We start from the raw sequence: 19,755 nt of genomic DNA, 5'->3' as shown, positions 1-19,755 counted from the left end.
AATTTAGTTTCCCGAAATACCTGGTGATTTCAACAAGTTCGATAAGAATTTTTGGCCTATTCCCTGTGGGATTGACCCCCGCCTAGTTGGGTTACTATATTTGACAACGATCGTTTTATCCTTTTAAGGAGGGGTAGTTTGAGAGTTACTAAATTTTGGTGCCGTTGTAAGAAAATACGATTTTGAAGTTCTTTATTGAAGTTGTTGGAGTTATCGAGTTTTATTTTTATTTTTTTTGTTTTGTTTCCTACTCCTTTTGAGATGACAACCTGGACAGAGGAAGTATGGAGTGATGATGACTCCTTATTTATTAATCCTCTTTCTTTTGATATGATACATTGCTGCAAGAATGTGATAAATATTTTGTTGGAACATAATGAGAGTATGTTTGACACGTTGTCAATCTTGACAAAAGAAAATAAAGATCATATTTAAAATTTTAATAGGTTTGGCTTAGATATATATACCACTTACAAGTAAAGTTAAATGCAAAAGCTGTTGCGTGTCCAGTAACCTAGTTATGGGTGGCATGAGATCGAAAAAATTCTGAGAAGCCAACTTGAGGAGCTAAAATTGGAGGAGTTAAAAATTGCTCATACTTTTGTGGATAATGTCACACTTAAGGAGAGCATACTAGAGTTATATGGGGATGTAAAAAAGACTGCAAATCATGAGTTAGGGCATATTGAACCTCATTCTAAGTATTTTTCATATTGCGTTTGGATAGTCAGATCTTGGTAGAGCCATCCGAGCCTGAAGAAGAGTGCAAGGAGGAGGAAACATATGTTTATATTCTTGAATTTGCTGAGCCAGAATCAAAGAAATACATTCCTCACGTAAGGGCCAAGAAGTAAAACATGCCATATCTATTTATTGGGTCCTTTAATTTTATACCTCCGCTCCTGGAGCATAATGGGAAACTAAAAAAACAACTAGGGGTGTCGTTCATAAGTTTAAAGTAGAAAGAGAAAACTGGATGCTAACTATTGGGCTACCTCGATGAAGTCTGAGTAATCAAAATACCCATGATCTTGTTGGGGAAATCTGAGTACCTAACCAAGTCCTATCATGTTGCGACATGAAATTAAGTGTTGCTTGAAAGGGAACCCAAGACATTTTGTTGTTTGTATTCGTGTTATGTGATTGACCTCAGATCTCCACACCTATGGTGCCATAAGTATGTTTCCAACTCTCTTGATTTGTAACAGTTTGATGCATTGGGGACAATTCATGATCTTAAGTTGAGGGTGGGATTGCTTATGGGTGTTGATATCCTCTTAGGTTTTTTATTATCGTGCCTCTTTTTCCCAAAGTCTTGTTCTTAGTAGAGCTGACATGTTTAGCCGTATTGTATTTTATTTCGTGATGTTTTGTTTTAACTAGGAGAAAAATGAGTATCTAGGGTATTTAACATATTTTTGTTGATGATACCCCTTCAATAGCTTGTTTTTGAACTATGTGATATGTATATATATGTGACTATTGCAGATCTTGTTATGACATTAGGATTAAGGACATGATAATCATTACTAATAATTGCATGAACTAGATAGGTAGTATATTGTGATGTAATCCTATTCCATGTGTGTGTGAGATGCTACTTAGTTTTCTTTGTGTGTTAAATCCAGAACTTGCATGGTTAGTCTTATCTAGGTTGTAGGATAATCAGTTAGGAAGGGACCATAGGTTGTTTTTGAGTTTATCCCACTTTTAGCCTAAATGACCTTGTTATTGTGAAATAGTATCCCTTGATCCCTATTTTGAGCCTTATAACCTATTCCTTTATTTTCACTTTTCACCTTTCCATTTGTGTTACAATAAATCTATTTTGGCCCTGGTCCTCCTTGGACATTGTGCACCTCAACTGCGGCAAATCGCCTAAGTTTAGGGTGGCTATCATAGGGATGCATAATATATAAAAGGAGTAAAGAAGGAAAAAAAAAGTAAGGCTGGGTGTAGTAGCAAAATAAAAGCAAAAGAAGAAAGAAAAGAAAAATTATGAAAAACAAAGAATAAGAAAACCACACTTAGCCTGAATGTTCTTTAAAATAAAAGGGAGAAATAAGGGCGGAAATAAAGTAAAAAATGGTTAATAAGTGAGACCCTAAAGTAAGTGTAGTGCCAATGAGGCTTAGTCTCTTTAAATATCCATATGTATCATACCATCCCCTAACCTACATTACAAGCCGAGATAAGTCCTATAGTGATCCTAACTTGACTGTCTGAAAGCCTATGGTATTTAACATGCATTGATTGGAATTTATTTTTGAGTATGGGTGTCTCTTGACCGTCCCTACATTGACATGCTTGATTTTATATGAGTGAGGGGGACTTCTTTTGATGTGAGGGCACATGAGTTGTATTGCTAGCTACTTACTTGTTTGGATAGTGTAACTTGTATATATGCATGGTTGTTTATTGCTAATATAATGCCATAGATTAATTCATTTGTGTCGCATTATTGTGCTTCATTAATACACACAGTTGGTTTCAAAATATGGAACTTGCAGAGGGTATGAATCTTGAGCTAAAATTGTGATTGACTTCCATAGGTATATTACGTTTATCTTGATTAAGCATCGTCGTATTATTTTGTTAGATATTGTTGCCTGAGGACGTGCAACATTCTAAGTTGCTGGTCTTGATATGCTATAGAAATATAGCACTTATGATGCTTAAACTTGGAGAATATGTATGTACTTAAGGTTATTTTATTAGATTTGGTGTTTTTTTTGGAGTGTTTTGCGGGAAATTAAGTTTTGGATGCCAAATGCGAGAAAAAAATGAAAAGTGATGTTTTTGGCCACTTACTTGATCATTATTGGGTATTCGTGACACTTTCCGGATTGTTCATGACCAAAACATGTGATGAATTTTGAAGATTTAAAGCTTGGTTGCAAGTATTGGAAGTTCTGACACTTACCTATGTCTACATGTGGACCACACGCTGTACGAGACTAAGGTACGTGCTGAAATTGAAGATCTCGAGATTGAGACAATACTTCAGTAATTTGATCACAACTTTTCACTCCGATATCAGATTAAGGGAAAATTTGTATTGTTGAAAATCTAATTCAATTATCTACCTGATGGTGGGGACTTTTCAACTTACTTAGTCTACATGCAAACCACATATGGGAAAAACATGTGCTAGAGGTCCAAAGTCCAGAGAGCAAGCTGAAGGATTTTTTGGTCTGAGCACATGTGGTCACCACATTTGCGTGGCCTCAGGCAGCATGTGGCACATGTGCGTAAGGCCAGGACGTATGTGGAGACCACATGTGGCCACTGACCTCAACTTGTCTGGATCGCTCCAAAATCATTTCCTAAGGTTTCTATGTATCCCAATTACACTCCTATTATGTTTTTAAGTCTTATTATATACGATTAATTAAGTTTTTATTTTATTTTAATTATGATTTAATTTCTAGGGTTTCTTGTAAACTATAAATACCTTTTAGGCTTTGTTTAGTTTATTCATTCAAACATTCACACATTCACATATTGATTGATTCAGAAGGAGGCCCTTTGGAGCCAAGTTCACAAACATCTTGTTGCTCTTGGTTTGTTATTCAATTTAAGACTTTGGAAATTATTCTTTCATTATTGTGAGATTGGTTTTGTAATTTTATCGATGGATTTCATGATTGATCTCATAACTATGAGCGGCTAATTCCCTTAACTAGGGTTGTAGGAACCTTGGCAGATTAACAAAGTAGAGGAAGTGCCAAGTCACTTTAGATAAAGATTCTTGCATGCATTGGGTTTTCTTTGTTCTTATTGATTTCTTAGCGGTGACCAACTTAATATCCCGCCTAGATTATTACTACTTACTCTAAAAGAGGAATAGTGACTAGGAAAAGAAAATCACAATAGTGATTTAAAGATTAACGACCGATCCATGTTAATAGGTATTATCTAAGTAAGATCGTTAACTATTATCTAATAATTAGAGACCCAAAAGGTAATAGTTAACTGGATCTAAGATAAAGGTTAGTAAGGTAACATCCTGAGAATCAAAAGGTAAAGGGTAAAATCCATCAACTAGTCCAAAAGACGGTTGATGGTGCATAACTTATCAAATTCTGCATGCAAGGCATTAGAACAGTTTGATAGTGTATGATAATTATACTGAGTTGAGAAGCCAGGGGGGACACAAACCTAGTGTTCATCTTAGATTGTTTACAACCCAGAGCAACCAATTCTTCTCATTTTTTCTATTTCAATACATCCCCCCAATTTACTTTCCCGCTCTACCTGATGGTTTCAATAAGTTTGAGAAGAATTTTTGGCCGATTCCCTATAGGATCGACCCCAACCTAGTTGGGTTACTATATTTGACAACGACCGTTTTATCTTTTTAAGGAGGGGTAGTTTAGGTATTTTATCGCTCACTAGAATCTTCAAAAAGTCAACTACTACTGCATAAATCAGTTGTTTTAGTTCCTACTTATGCATTGAGATCTTGAAACACCCCAAATTTTTACCTCTAAAAATCTCTGAGTTTGGAGCTTACTGCCCTAACCACGACTTGTACCTCACAATTCATGAAGACTCAGTACGAGTCGTGAAGACTCTGTACGAGTCGTGATGTACCAATCATAGGGTGATCAGTGTGTTACCCAAAGTTTCTATCCCAAGTATGATGGAGACCATACGAGTTATAGTGAGACTTTACGAGTAATAAGGTGGGACTCATAGTCTCACCAGTGTAGTGGTCCCTTATTTCTGTTGACTTAACGATTGGACCTAATGAATCATAAGGTCTGAGTATGAGTCATAGGGTATGACTCATAGTTTGACCAGTCACGAGTCGCAGGGTGACCCATAGTCACTAGCGATAGTTTTTAACTATTTAATTAAGGGTACTTTGGGCATTTTCCTCCTTTCCTACTTAGGATCGACGACCATAAAGCACCTTGGGGACCCTATTTTTAACACTTTAGCTATCAAATACATATTCTCTTTTCTATCAAATTTCTAAGTCAAAAACACTAGGGTTTCTAAGGAATTAACAGTTAGAGCTTCCAAGGGTTGATTTCTCTCCATAATTTTGGATACCTCAGGTATGTTACTCCTCTCCAAATCTTATTTTGTTAAAAGCATGTATTTACAATTGTTATCCATGTGATTTAATTGATGTTTGAATGTGTGTTGAGGGCTTTTGAGAATTAGTGAATGAATTATTTTCCCATGGCCATTTTTTTGTGAATCATGTATGTTTTGAATTGATGATTTTTAACTAATTGGGGTGCATAGGCATGGGTAATTGGAAAGGGGGTCATTGATTCCCTAAAATTATTATTTTTGATATTGGAATTGGTATAACCTCAACCCAATCTTGTGAAACTTGCTTTGAACATGAGAATATATGCATTGAAAATACCTTTGGAACTATTGCATAGCATAAAAGGCTAAAGAATCAAATTTGATTTAATGAACAAAAGGGGTCGTGACATTTCCTCAAGTTAATGAAATTTTAATGGCATGATAATAATACCTTGCAAGTGTAGTTGGTATGACGATACCCATAGTGTATACCTGTTGTGTATCATAGTTCAATAAATGAAAATGTGAAAGTTCTTTTAATTAGGCTTAAAGGGGGTTGTGTAGCTAGGTCATGAAAGTGGAGGTCAGGAGGAACTGATGCTGGAAATCACGTCTGCTAGAGCTGTCAATACGGGTCGACCCAACCCATCCGAGCTAGTCTATATAGGCCATGGAGTTTGATGGGATAGGCCGGGCAATCCCATCCAAGCCAAAAAAATTAGCAAGCCCATCCTATCACAGTGTGGGCTGCGGGCCTCCATGGGTCAACCCACTTTTTAAAATATATTATTTTTATAATTTTAATTTTAATTTTAAAATGTTAATTACATAAATATTTACAATATAATATTACATGACGTTATTACTTGTTATTAATTCTCAAATTTATAAAAAAAATCCTAATAATTTGTGAAATTGAATAACTTTTGACACCAAATTCAATCGAAATAGAGATTTTGAAAAACAAATGAAATAGTTGATGGACAATAATATAACTAGCTAAATAGCAATATTAACCTAATTTTATTTTAATTGATCACAATAAAACACAAAGAAATATCAATATTTGAAAATAAACTCTTAAAAAAAAACTTTCATGGCACTTATGGCATGTTCAATATAACTACATCATATTCATCAAACATATTTGATTCCTTAAAAAAATTGTATTTGTATTTTAATTATTTTTATATTTTATAAACATAATTAATAGTTAAATATCTATGATGATCTAATAGACTTTGGGTATGGACTCTTTTTTTTATTTTTAGTATTCTATTTTGCTTTTAATTATATTTTATTTGGCCCACAGGTTGGGTCAGCCCATATTGCTCAAGTCCTACGGACCAACGGGCTTATTTGGGCCGGGCTAAAAAGCCCTGTTCTTAAATGAGCTATAAAAATCATAACCCACCCCTATTAAATTACAGGTTGGTCGGGCCAGCCCAACGGGTCTGGCCCATATTGACGGTTCTACCGGCATGGGGGATCTAAATGGCCAGGTGTTCGAGTCATTTTTACTTTATGACTGGGTGTTTGAGTCACCCTTGATATATGGCTGGGTGTTTGAGTCACCCTTGGTTCATATGGACATATGATTATTCTCTGGTTTGTGCAGCTAACATGTATTGGGGCTCTTTCAGCAGGGGGAGCTAAGCCCATATAACACGTAGATTCCTTTTTATGACGGTAAGTCTACACAATCCAGGCTATTGTCTTACTCTCATGCTAAGCCTTGTTCCCTATCCCGATATGTTAGAAATATATATGTATATGCATATGATTGTGTGCATTGGCATCGAATGATTTTGAACTATTAATTGTGGCATTACTTTAACCCCTTTTCTGAGTTACATGCTAGCGTTCATCCCACTAACCATCTCCAAATTCTATATCCCCACGCGATGTAGGAAGTCAAGACACTTTTACTTTTCCTGCACAGTGATAAGATTTTGGGGTTGTCAACAGTTAGCTTTAAAGTGGTGAGCTTTCATTATTCGAAAAGGCTATTATTTTAAAATCTTGTTTTATTATCTCTTAGACAACTTCTATTATATTCTTTTGGCTATTGCCGGTCATGTCCTGACTCTAATTGGTTTTGGTTTGCTCAGAGGCTTTGTGGATTACTGTGGATTGGGATGTCAGTTGAATTCTTATATCATTTCTTATGATTACTTATTCTATCTTTTTATATGTTCAAAATTCATCCACTGCTAGTATGTTATGTTTTGTTTGACTAGGCAAAGGGGTGGTCTCCGATCCTCGGCGAACTTGAGATACCCATCATGTACAGACCTTGGTTTGGGTCGTGAAAAGCTTGGTTCCATAAAGAAAAATCAAGCAGAGTTTGTTTTATGGATGTGTAGCGTGCCACACTTATAAGGGAGATTCTACGAGGCATTTAGTAATGTTTTCCTTTCTTGTGTTCTACTTTTGGGCTGTAGAGTCTAGGATATTGAAATCTTCTTTAATTCTCATTTGTTCATATTTCTGATCATGTCTCCTCGAAGATTTGATGCTCATGAAAACTCCACTATCCCGCCTGAGGACAACATGTATGGAACTCATCTTGCCTATGAGGTACAGACCCATTTTAGAGTCCTTGCTGCTGATTGCACCTGTGGAGTTGCACCGATCTCTACTAGTCTTCCTCGAGATCGTCGGGCTGATAATATTTCTGCTTTCGTGCCTCAGGGAAATGTGTCTAATGCTAAGTTTTGCCAATTAATTTATTTGCTTTTAGTTGGTGGCCCTCAGTCCTGCCAGTCTGAGTGTGGCTCTTCTATTATTCTTTCTTCTTAGTCCACAAGGGTTGGACAGTTTATGAGGATGAATCCTTCGATTTTCACTAGTTCCAAGGTTGAGGAGGATCCTCAAAGGTTCATCTATGAGGAAAAAATCTTCTGAGCTATGCATGCATCTAACTCAGCGGGTGTGGATTTCAATGCATATCAGTTGAAGGATGTGACATATCTATGGTATGAGTAGTGAAAGTAGTTGAGAAGGGATGCTGTTGAGCCAACTATATGGGATGACTTCTGTAGTGACTTTCTTGATCGCTTCTTTTCTCAGGAGTTGAGGAAGGCAAAAACTGAGGAGTTTGTGAATTTTATGCAAGACATAATAACTGTGAAAGAGTATGACTTAAAGTTTCATCAATTATCTCTTTATGCTTCAGAGTTGGTGTCTTCAAAAAGGGATAGAGTTAGAAAGTTTACTTCAATCTTTTCTTGGGACTTGGTGTTAGAGTGCAAGTCTGTCTTGATGAATAAGGACATGGATATCTCTAGAATTATGGTGTACATGCAGCAAGTTGAGAAGGAACAAAAGAAAAAAACTAAAATAAGGGAAAGACAAAATAAGAAATTTAGGTATTCTGAGCAGGGTGGAGGCTAGCAGATTGGTGGTAGAAATAGCAGAAAGTGGTCTAATAAGAAGTAGGGAAATTCTGGTTCTTATTTTACGAATCGTGCTCTATATCCAAAGCTATCGGGTGATCGTGGCTTCCAAACAATGGATTTAGGGCACAAAGTGCCCAGTCTCAGACCAGTGGGGCTCATTTAACCCCATTTTATCCTATTTGTCATCTTTGTGGGCAGATGCATCGTGGAGTTTGTAATGAGGAGAGGAATAAATTCCTTAAGTATTGTCAACTTGGTCACATGCAGCAGGAGTGTCTTTCAGGGGTTGCTTATGGAGTTAACAAGGTCCTTGTTCCTACGTCTTCTGCTCCAGCACCAAAGGGTGCTACTTCAGGTATCGGCACTGGCTGAAATTGTCTGTATGCTCTTGCCACCCGCCAGGAACCTAAGGAATCTCCTAATCTTTTCATTATTATGTTATAACTTTTCTCTTATAACGTGTATTGCATACTTGATTTGGGGTATACTCTTTCTTATGTGACCCTTTATGTGGCTATTCATTTTGGTATTGGTCTTGAGTGTATTTTTTATTTTTTTTCTTTGTCTACCCCAGTGGGTGACTCTGTTGTGGCTAGAAAAGTCTATGGGGGTTGTGTGGTATCTATCTATAGTAAGGAGACATTGATGGATCTAATAGAGTTGTATATGGTAGACTTTGATGTTATTATAGGGATGGATTGGCTCCATTCGTGCTATGCGTCTCTTGATTGTAGAACCCGAAGGATCAGTTTTCAATTCTCGAATACCGGTGATTGAGAGGGAATGTAGTTCTTTAGTAACTAAGGGGAGGTTATTCTCATCTAAGAGCCCAAAAATTAATTTCCAAGAGGTGTCTGTATTATCTAGTTTGGGTTAAGGATTATAATTTTGAGGGCCCTTCTTTGTAATCTGTCTCCGTAGTTAATGAGTTTTCCAAAATAATTCCTGATGATATTTATGGTATTCCTCCGGATAGGAAAATAGACTTTGGGATTGACTTTCTCGCAGATACCCATCCTATCTTTCTCCCTGCCAATAGAATGGCTCCAACTTAGTTGAAAAAACTTAAGGAGTAGCTGAAAGATCTTTTTGATAAGGGTTTTATTCACCTTAATATTTCTCCATAAAGTGATCGTGTTCTTTTCGTGCATAATAAGGATGGTTCCCTTCAGATGTGTATAGATTATAACCAATTGAATAAGGTGACAGTGAAGAATACGTATCCTCTTCCTAGGATTGATCATCTCTTTGACAACTTCAGGATGCTATATACTTTTTTATGATTTATCTTTGGTCAGGTTATCATCCATTGAAGATTAAGGAAGTGGATATCCCTAAGACTGCTTTTCGTACCTGATATGACCATTATGATTTTTTGTTTATGTCGTTCGATTTGACTAATGCCTAGACAATATTTATAGATCTTATGAACCGGGTATTTCATCAGTGTCTAGATTTATTCATCATTATGTTTATTGATGACATCTTGGTATATTCTAAGAGTGAGGAGGATCATGCCAATCAACTTCGTATAGTGTTGTAGACTCTTAAGGATCAACATTTGTATGATAAATTTTCAAAGTGTGAGTTCTGATAGAATATTTCTACTTTTTTGGGTCATGTTATTTCTAATGAGGAGATTATGGTGGATCCACAGAAAGTTGTGGTTTTTAAGAAGTGGCCTAGGCCCACGACTCCAACTGACATTCGGAGTTTCTTGGGTTTAGCAGGTATTATAGAAAATTTATGGAGAATTTCTTTTCGATCGCTGCTCTATTAACTAAGTTGACTCAGAAGAAGGTAAATTTTTTGTGGTTCGATGCTTGTGAGGGTAATTTTGAGAATTTGAAGAATAAGTTAACCTCAGCTTTGATTTTGATCCTACCCGAGGGTGCTGATGGCTTTGTCATTTTTTGTGATGTGTCCTGTGTGGGACTGGGTTGTGTTTTGATGCAGCATGGTAAGGTTGTGGAGTATGCCTCTGGGCAGTTGAAAGTGCATGAGAAGAATTATCCGACTCATGATTTGGAGTTATTAGTTGTGGTTTTTTCTTTGAAGATTTGGCGCCATTACTTGTATGGAGTTCATGTTGACATATGTTCAGACCATAAGAGCTTGCAGTATGCATTCACCTGGAATGAGTTGAATCTCAGGCAAAGGAGATGGCATGAGTTGCTCAAGGATTATGATATAAGTCTCCATTATTACCTAGGTAAAGCTAATGTGGTTGTTGATGCTCTTAGTAGGTTATCTATGGTGAGACTTTACGAGTCGTAAGGTGGGACTCATAGTCTCACCAGTGTAGTGGTCCCTTATTTCTGTTCACTTAACGATTGTACCTAACGAGTCGTAAGGTCTGAGTCCTATTCATCGAGTATGACTCGTAGTCAGACCAGTGTGGGTGCCCTAAGCAACTGTCCAGACTATGAGTCATGGTGACGACTCGTAGCGTGTCCTCACGAGTCGTAGGGTGAGCCGTAGGCACTGACAATAATTTTTAGGTTTTTAATTAAGGGTACTTTGGACATTTTCCTCTTTTCCACTTAGGACCCATGACTATAAAACACCTTGGGGGCCCTATTTTTAATACTTTAGCAATCAAATACATACTCTCTTCTCTCTCAAATCCCTAAGTCCTGAACACTAGGGTTTCCAAGGAATTGACAATTAGAAACTTCGAAGGGTTGATTTTTGTTCGTAATTCTTGATATCTCAGGGATGTTAATCTTCCCTAAATCTTATTTTGTTAAAATCAAGTATTTACAATTGTTATCCATGTTATTTAATTGTTGGTTCGAATGTGGGTTGAGGGCTTTTGAGCAAATATTGAGTGAGTTATTTTCCCATGGCCTTTTATTTTGTGAATCATTTATATTTTGAATTAGGGGTGCATGGTCATGGATAATTGGAAAGGGGGTCGTGGATTACCCCAAATTGATGCTTTTGATATTAGAATTGGTATAAATTCAACCCAATCTTGTGAAACTTTCTTTGATTATGAGAGTGTATGCATTGAAAATACCTTTGGAACTATTGCATAACATAAAAGGCTAAAGAACCCAATTTGATTTAATGAACAAAAGGGGTTGTGTCATTCCCCCAAGTTAATGAAATTGTAATGGCATAATGATAATACCTTGCAAGTGTAGTTGGTATTATGATACCAATAGTGTATGCCAGATAAATATAATGGTTCAATGAATGGGAATATGATACTTCTTTTAATTGGGCTTAAAGGGATTTGTGTAGCTAGGCCCTGAAAGTGGAGGTCCCGAGGGACCGGTGCTGGAAACCACGTTTGCCAGCGTTGGGGGTCTAAATAGCCGGGTGTTTGAATCACTCTTGCTTTTTGACCCGATGTTCGAGTAACCCTTGATATATGAACGGGTGTTCGAGTCACCCTTGTTTCATATGTACATATGATTATTCTCTGGTTCGTGCGGCTAACACTCATTGGGGCCCTTTCAGTAAGGAGAGCTAAACCTATAGGCTAATGTTTTACTCTCATGCTAATCCATATTCCCTATCCTGGCATGTTATAAATATACATGTATATGCATATGATTGTGTGCATTGGTATCGAATGATTTTGAACTTTTTAACATGACATTAATTTATCCCCTTCCTTTAGTTATATGATAGTGCTAACCCCGTTAATCGTCTCCAGATATTATATCCCCATGCGATGCAGGAACTGGAGACACTTCTACTTGCACAGTAATAGGATTTCTGAGTTGTCAGTAGTCAGCTTTGAGGTGGTGAGATTCCATTCTCCGAAGGGATATCATTTTAAAGTCTAGTTTCATAATGTCTTAGACTACTTCTATTGAGTTCTTTTGACTATTATCAGGGGCATGTCCCGACTTAGATTAGTTTTGGTTTGCTCAGATGCTTTATGGATTACTGTGGATTGGGATGTCAGTTGAATTCTTAAAACTGTCCTTACTATTGATTATTCTATCTTGTTATATGTTTGAAATTCATCCGTTGCTAGTATGTTGTGTTCTGTTTAACTAGGCAAAGGAAGATGTCTCCGATCCTCGGTGGACTTTAGATACGCATCACGGTCAGTCCCTAATTTGGTGTTGTGATAGATCTGCATTGAAAGGGCACCTTAAGGGTAAGTACGACCTAATTTGTAAAGACCTGAATTGCAAGATTTTGCTTTAGAATATTTTGATTATTTTTTTCTTTCCCATAGTTGCTACATGTTGATTTTGAAGTGTGGGGTGGTTGGCACAGTTCTTGATGTGAATGGGAATAATTTGGGTGATTTGTGTTTTTAGAGGCTTTAAAATCCATACAGTTAATTTTGGTCGACATATGATATTTCGAGTCTCAAATGATGATTTGAAAAGTTTCAATAGATCTAGAATGTCGAATTTGGGTTAGTAGCGGGGTTGCATCTGGTTCAAAAGATTTATTTTGCATTTTGATCCTTCTTTGAAAAAATGGTGAAGAAGAGGTCCCGGAGGTTAATTTATTGAAAAATGTCTTTTTTCGAAAGTTCAACATTGCTATTGAGTCCAAAACATTAAAATAACTAGACATCATATATGTTTTATTTCTATCAGGTTTCGAACAAATTTCGAAGATCCGTTCGGAGGATTCAGAACCATTCAAGCAATGATAGTGCAATATTTTCTAATACATCAGGCCCTTTATCACGATTTTTTGGCCATGTATCACAATTGTAGGCCTCAATGGCAACACTCATCGCAATCATGTGGTGGTGGTACCACAATCGCGATGGAATAATCAGTGGACCAAATCGAGTTGATTCATCACAATTTTGAGGCTCGCTATGTGATAGTGAATGACCATCTTAATTGCTGATCAATGTTGACCCTCACTATCTCTAGGTTGGGTCCACAATCACGCATCACTGTTCACAGAACAGTATATAAGTCTCAATTTCACTATTTACTCCATTTGGACCTCCAAGCTTCGAAAAAAAGCAATTTTTGAGGGTTTTTATTCATGTGTTTCGTGTGAGTAACCTCTAAACTAATATCTTCATTATCTCCTATTAATTACATCTTTGAAATACCTTTTAATCATGATCTTGTATTGAAATCTTAAGGTTTTTTACAACCAAAATTTAAAAATATTTTTTAAAATTTTGAACCTCGTTTTTAATCTATTTGCGTGTGGATTTTCAACTATAGACTCCTATAACATTGGAGAATGTGTTTCTAAAATAAAATTTTATTTTTAACCCTTTAATTTTTGAACTCATTCTTTGAACCTTGCTCAAATATGGACAATATGAGTGTAATTAGCTTTCTTTTAATATGTAGATGCTATATTTGAATGTTGTAGCTGATTTCGAGGTTGCTCAAAGGGAGAAAGATCCATATTGAAGCATTTTAGGTTTTGATCATTGTTTCAAGGTAGGTTATGACTTAGTTTCTTTCATATTGAGTTAGGTAGTTAATAAATAGGTAAAGTATGCTCTGTGTTAGAGAAATATCTATGAGGTTTATATTTTAAAATTATTATTACTGTTATGTGCTCGAGTGTGGGCTTATATTCTGTTGTTGTTGACATATGATATCTACTATTGTGTACTGCCTGTGCGATAACTTTATTTGATATTATTGGCTTTATATGTGCATTTAAATGTCTTTATTCTAGATATAATGCTCGTGTGAGGGCTTGAATTGCTATTATAGGCTTTAATGAGCATTGGTTGTCTTTATCATGATAGATTTGCCTGAGTTAGGGATTGATATGATATTAATGATGTTTTACATGTATATATATGTCGATGGTGACTAATTAGAGTTGATAAATCATGGATTGTGGACATATTGAGTTGAATTTCAGGCTTACTTTTACATATGTGATGAATGAACTAGATATTTTTATTCTAATTTGATTGTGAGTATTACATCCTCATTCCATACATATATATTCATGAGATATCGGTACCATTGAGGAACACTATTTTTGAAAGAAAATAAGACATTTTTATAAAAACTCTTTCTGTAAATATGAGTTGGAAACATGGATTGGGATGTGAGATGTGACTTATAGTATATGGGTTGTGAACCCCTCATGGGTCCTATCTTAGATGGTGCGAGTTCGGTAGGTGTATACAAAAAGTCATGCAATGACTTTTCTTATTCATCCCATCATCATTGCATTCATTGCATTACATATGCATATTTCATGATTTTTTTAGTTTCCCTTCACTTATCTTTGGTTTTCGTTTACTCTTCGTAGATTTATGTTGGTTTATTTTAATGTTTAGATGAAATGTTAGTGGAGATGGTATGAGCTATCATTTGGGAACTTTTCAATTTGCAAGTGATGTGCACATAGTTTTCTTTAATTATATAATTTTTTGCTTTGCTTAGTTGGTATATGATACCTACTAAGTACAATTAGACCATACTCACTACTACTCTGCCTTTTTGGTGTAGATCCTAAATTGATTCCCATACATTGTGGCTTACTTTTGTGCAGAGTTTATGGGCTCTTTGAGGTACTGGCGTGCTCTAAAGTTTGGGGCTATTTTGGATCTCATCCGTCTTTAGTTGTCTTTTTTTCTTTCAAAGACAGACTTTGTAATTCAGATTCAGTTATGTATTTAGATGCTCTTATACTTGTGACATAAGATTTTGGGATGTTTATGATTGTTCAGACTTCTGTGTTTGTATATGATATGTCTTGAACTCATTTTAAACGTCTCACCTTGATTTATGTTATTGTTTGATTTTGATTTTTCTTTCCTTTTGGGTGATTGACTTACTTATCCAAATTGGACTGCGATAAGTACAATCATGACCTTGTTTTGGATCGTGATATATTTATACTCAGTAGGTATCATAGACTGACTGAGCACAGTAGAAAATAACCACACGTAAAACATACTATGAGCACGTCACCTGCAAATAGAAAAGTTTTCAAACGATAGCTCACATCGTCTCCACTAATAATTCTATAATATAAAATCAAAGAAAAACCACAAAGTATAATGAAATGCAAGGTATTACATGTCAAGGATATATGTAAGGAAATGCAGAAAATATAATGAAATGCAATGTAATGATGCAATGATAGTGACACTAACATATACACCTACCAAGATTCAACACTTTAGGATATGATCAACAGGGGGTTCAAAACCCATATACTTTCATAATCTCAACAAACCTTACCAATAAATAACCTCGGTCTAGGTTTTTAATACCTCACAGTACACTTTGCCGGTAATGACCTAAATCAAGAATTTTCTTCATCTTTTGAAATCATAATGCCTCAGTGGTATCAAGTCTCATGAATATGTATAGATTATATGAGTATATAATGTTCATAACAAATTAGTATGAAGGTAAACAAGAATTCGATACAGGTATGAATGAGCTTAGAATCTACTCCATATGACAATGATTCATGATATAAGCTATTATAGGGCTCTACTGGTATGTATAGTCATGTAAGACATCAATAAACTTAATTAAAATTCTTATTCAGTCATGTGATAAAGGCAACTAAATTCTCAAATAAATCCTGTAATATCTAGCCAAGCCCTCACTCGGGGAACACAATTAAACTATGATAATAATACACAAGTAAGACCTGAAATCATCAAATAAATCCCCTACACGAGCATCACATCATTTACTATATCTCAAGTCAATAATAATATACATACAAGTTCCTGCACAGACAACACAATAAAATATAATAATCTCTAATATGATTCCCACGTCTAACACCCTAACTCATAGTATGCTTTGCAAATTCATTAACTGTTCAACCCAGTCTAAAAGAAGTTAAGCTATAAACTACCTCAAGGTGCCAAAATTCAAACTTAGAACCCTCAACGTGGAGCTTTTCCTCCTTGAATGGTCTAGTCATGAGCTAAGATCATCAATAACACCATCTACACGTCAAAAGAAATCTAATGATACTATATCAATTATATTTAAGACAGATCCAAAGTGGGTTAAAAAACGATAGGGGAAAAACTAAAAAAATTATTTTAAAAATATACTCCCAAGATTATAGGAGTCTACAGTTGAATACTCAAGAAAAAATAAGCTAAAATGAGGCTTCAATCAAATAAAAACCAATGTAAGATTTTACCGATAAATCCCCTAAATTCTAGTTTGAAATCATGATTAAGAGGTGTTTTAGAAGACATAATAAATAGGAAATAATGGGAAGATGAATTAGAAGTTTTTCCAAGAAATAATGATCTAGAAAACCCTTAAAAGTGCCTCTTCTCAAAGCTTCTAGGTTCAAAGATGGTGGAATTCGTGAAAATAGATTATTTATACTGTCCTGTAAATAGTACCCCGCGAATGTGGTCAATCTGTTGCATCTGTGAGGGTCAATGTTTACTTGGCAAAATAATTAGCCATCACATTTGCTGACAGGGCTTGACATTTGTGAAGGGCGACAACCCAGACCATCGTATTCGAGATAGTCCCATCACATTTGTGATGAAAGAGATGACCCGACTCGGACCTAAGTACCCTTCACGATTGTAATGAAGGATAATATCCTTGTACATGTTCGCGGCTAGAGTTTGCATTTGCAAAGGAGTGCACATACACCAGATATGAACAAATACTGAGCTTTTGGCAAGTTGAAATATCTTCGAACGAATCCGTAGGACTAGTTCGGGACCCAGAAAAATAAAGATAGATGCCACTAGGCTATTTTCAACATTATTGACTCAATGAAAATACCCAAGTTTTGAAAAAAGATTGTTTTCGATAAATTAAATCCTGAGACCTCATTTAGGCATTTTCATAAGTTTTTGAAATAAGAGTCGAAATGCATAATAAAGGCTCTGAGCTCAAACGACCCATGCTACTAACCTAAAATTAATATTTTGGATATAATGAAATTGTCTAAATCGTCATTCGATGCTTGAAAGATAAAATATTTCCCGAAGTCAAACTAATGACTTTCAAAGCCTCTAAGAGTCCCAAACTCTCTCAAATCACTATCGAATGCATTGTAAATCGTGTTAACCATCCTCACACCTCATAATCAACATGTAACAATGATGGGAAAGGGCACAATGATCAAAACTAATAAAAAGAAAAATTTTATATAACAGGTTGTCACATTATGTCTCAAAATTACTAGAGACAAGCACCCATTATCTCCCAAAATTATGACCAAATTTGCTATGACACACTCCAACTTTACAGGGATTCTATTACCACCCTGAACGCAACTTTAACGTATTTTTGTCACTCTTTTGTGTTGATGTGACACATTATTAATTAAAATAGAGACCACGTCAAATGTGCCATGTCAGCTAAAAAAATAACAAAAGGTGCCACGTCAGCTAAAAAGAATGACAAAAATATGCTAAAATTTAGTTAGGGGGTAATAGAGCCCCCGTAAAGTTGGAGTGTGTCGTAACAAATTTTATCATAGTTCAGGAGGGTACTAGATGCTTTACTCAAATTATTATTATTATTTTGCTATTTGAAAGTAGTTTTGAATTTTTAGTAAAGGGTATTGTTTTAAATTACAAAAAATATTTATTAATTATTTAATTTTAGAGACGTAAATATGTGGTAAAGTAATGTTTTTTAAGAAATTATAAAATTTTAGTTGCTTATAGTTAAGACATATATTTGATTTCGTATCTTATGAAACATTTAATCACTACATTGTTAATATTATAAGAAATATGCTAGATATTTTATTTTCTTTAAATTTCTCTAATTTTTTAAAAACTTTTAGTGTATGTGGAAAACACTTATTTTAGGTATTATATAATTTTATTAAAAAAATTTTAGAAATTAAATGGAGCTTTACGTTTCATGTCTTGAATAACCTCGCCTCACGCTCAAAAAACCAATAAATTTTATTGACCTTCTTTTTCCAAATACATAAACTCATTCATTAGTATTATTTGTTTTATGAAAAAAAGAATAGTCCCCATGCATAATTTAGGATTATACTTTTCCTTTCAACTGTTGTGTAAATAGTTTAAGTAATCCCTAATAAAAATTTATAGTCTAATTTTGACTAATTGTTTTGGGATGTCAAAAATATGCTTATTTTCGAAAATTAAAGTGCTCGACCGAGTTTTTAAGGGAAAGAGATGTTTTTAGTAGTGATAGAAGCAGAAAAAAGTAAATTTTTTAGAAGCATTTTTGAATTCTTGATCAAGAACCAAATTTGCTATATTAATATTGATAAAAGTGATTCTTTAAAAGAATTGATTAGTCAAAAACAAGGTACTACTTTTGAAAGCATTTTGGCAAAAAAAAATTTGAATAAAAGATTTTTTTTTAAAACAAGACATTTTCAAAAGTTTGACCAAATAATATATTAGATAGACATTTAAATATTGATATAATATCTTAAAAAGTATTTCTGAAAGTAATACCTCAAAGTGTTTTGCCAAGTAATAATTTTATTGATTAATAGAAGATATTAGAGGGTGGTACGTAACTTAAATTCGGCAAATGCTCGAACCAATAAAATGATCCATCTCTATCATTTCTTTGCATCTTAAAATGGAAAAGTATTTAGCCAAAATAGTTGCATTGCTATTTTTTGGGGTGCATTGCTATTTTTGCATAGTCAAATGTGGAATAATTTTTTTTTTTTCGCTTATCCAGCATATTTTTTGAGTTAGGCCTAGGGGTGAATCCAGAATTTACTGTTCATAGGTTTAAAATTGGTTCTTTGAATTTGAATGCAATGTGGAACTCTTTTATACAATTAGATGAAACAACTGATAGCTCCTTAAGTAATCAATATTAACACTAGTTAATAGGTATATTTATTGCCATTCATGACTCGTCCTACCTTAGTATTACCACTCATGAATAGGAGTGGTAAAATGGATAAATAATATGGTTATTCGTCTGTTTTATCTAATATTAAATGAGGTGGGTATCCAATCTATTTAATAGTGGATCAAATATGTGTCAACCCATATTATTCATTTTGAAATATGGATAGCCCATGAGTATCGACTAATTACACTCTTCTTAAAGTATAACTTATGTGAAATATATCAACATCTAAAGTATACTTGTTAAGAGTGTGTTTGGAAAGAAGAAATTTTTTAAAAAATAAATAGAAAATGTTTTTTATTTTTCAAATTTTTATTTTCTTAATTTTTCTAAAAAAATGATTTTTTTCATTTAAATTATTTGAACCATTCTTTTTCCCTCTTTTTTTTTTATTTTTTTTTCATTTCATTTTTTCTCTCTCTTCTATCTCTAACTTCTATTTCTCTTTCTTCTTTTTTTCTTTTTCATATTTTATTTCTCGTTTTTCTTTTTGAATTTTTTTTCTTTTTCTTGTACCC

Source organism: Capsicum annuum, chromosome 1, assembly GCF_002878395.1.
Source record: "Capsicum annuum cultivar UCD-10X-F1 chromosome 1, UCD10Xv1.1, whole genome shotgun sequence".
In the NCBI taxonomy this organism is placed as follows: Eukaryota; Viridiplantae; Streptophyta; class Magnoliopsida; order Solanales; family Solanaceae; genus Capsicum; species Capsicum annuum.
The sequence above is the reverse complement of the archived record's forward strand: the minus strand, read 5'-3'. Positions refer to the sequence as shown.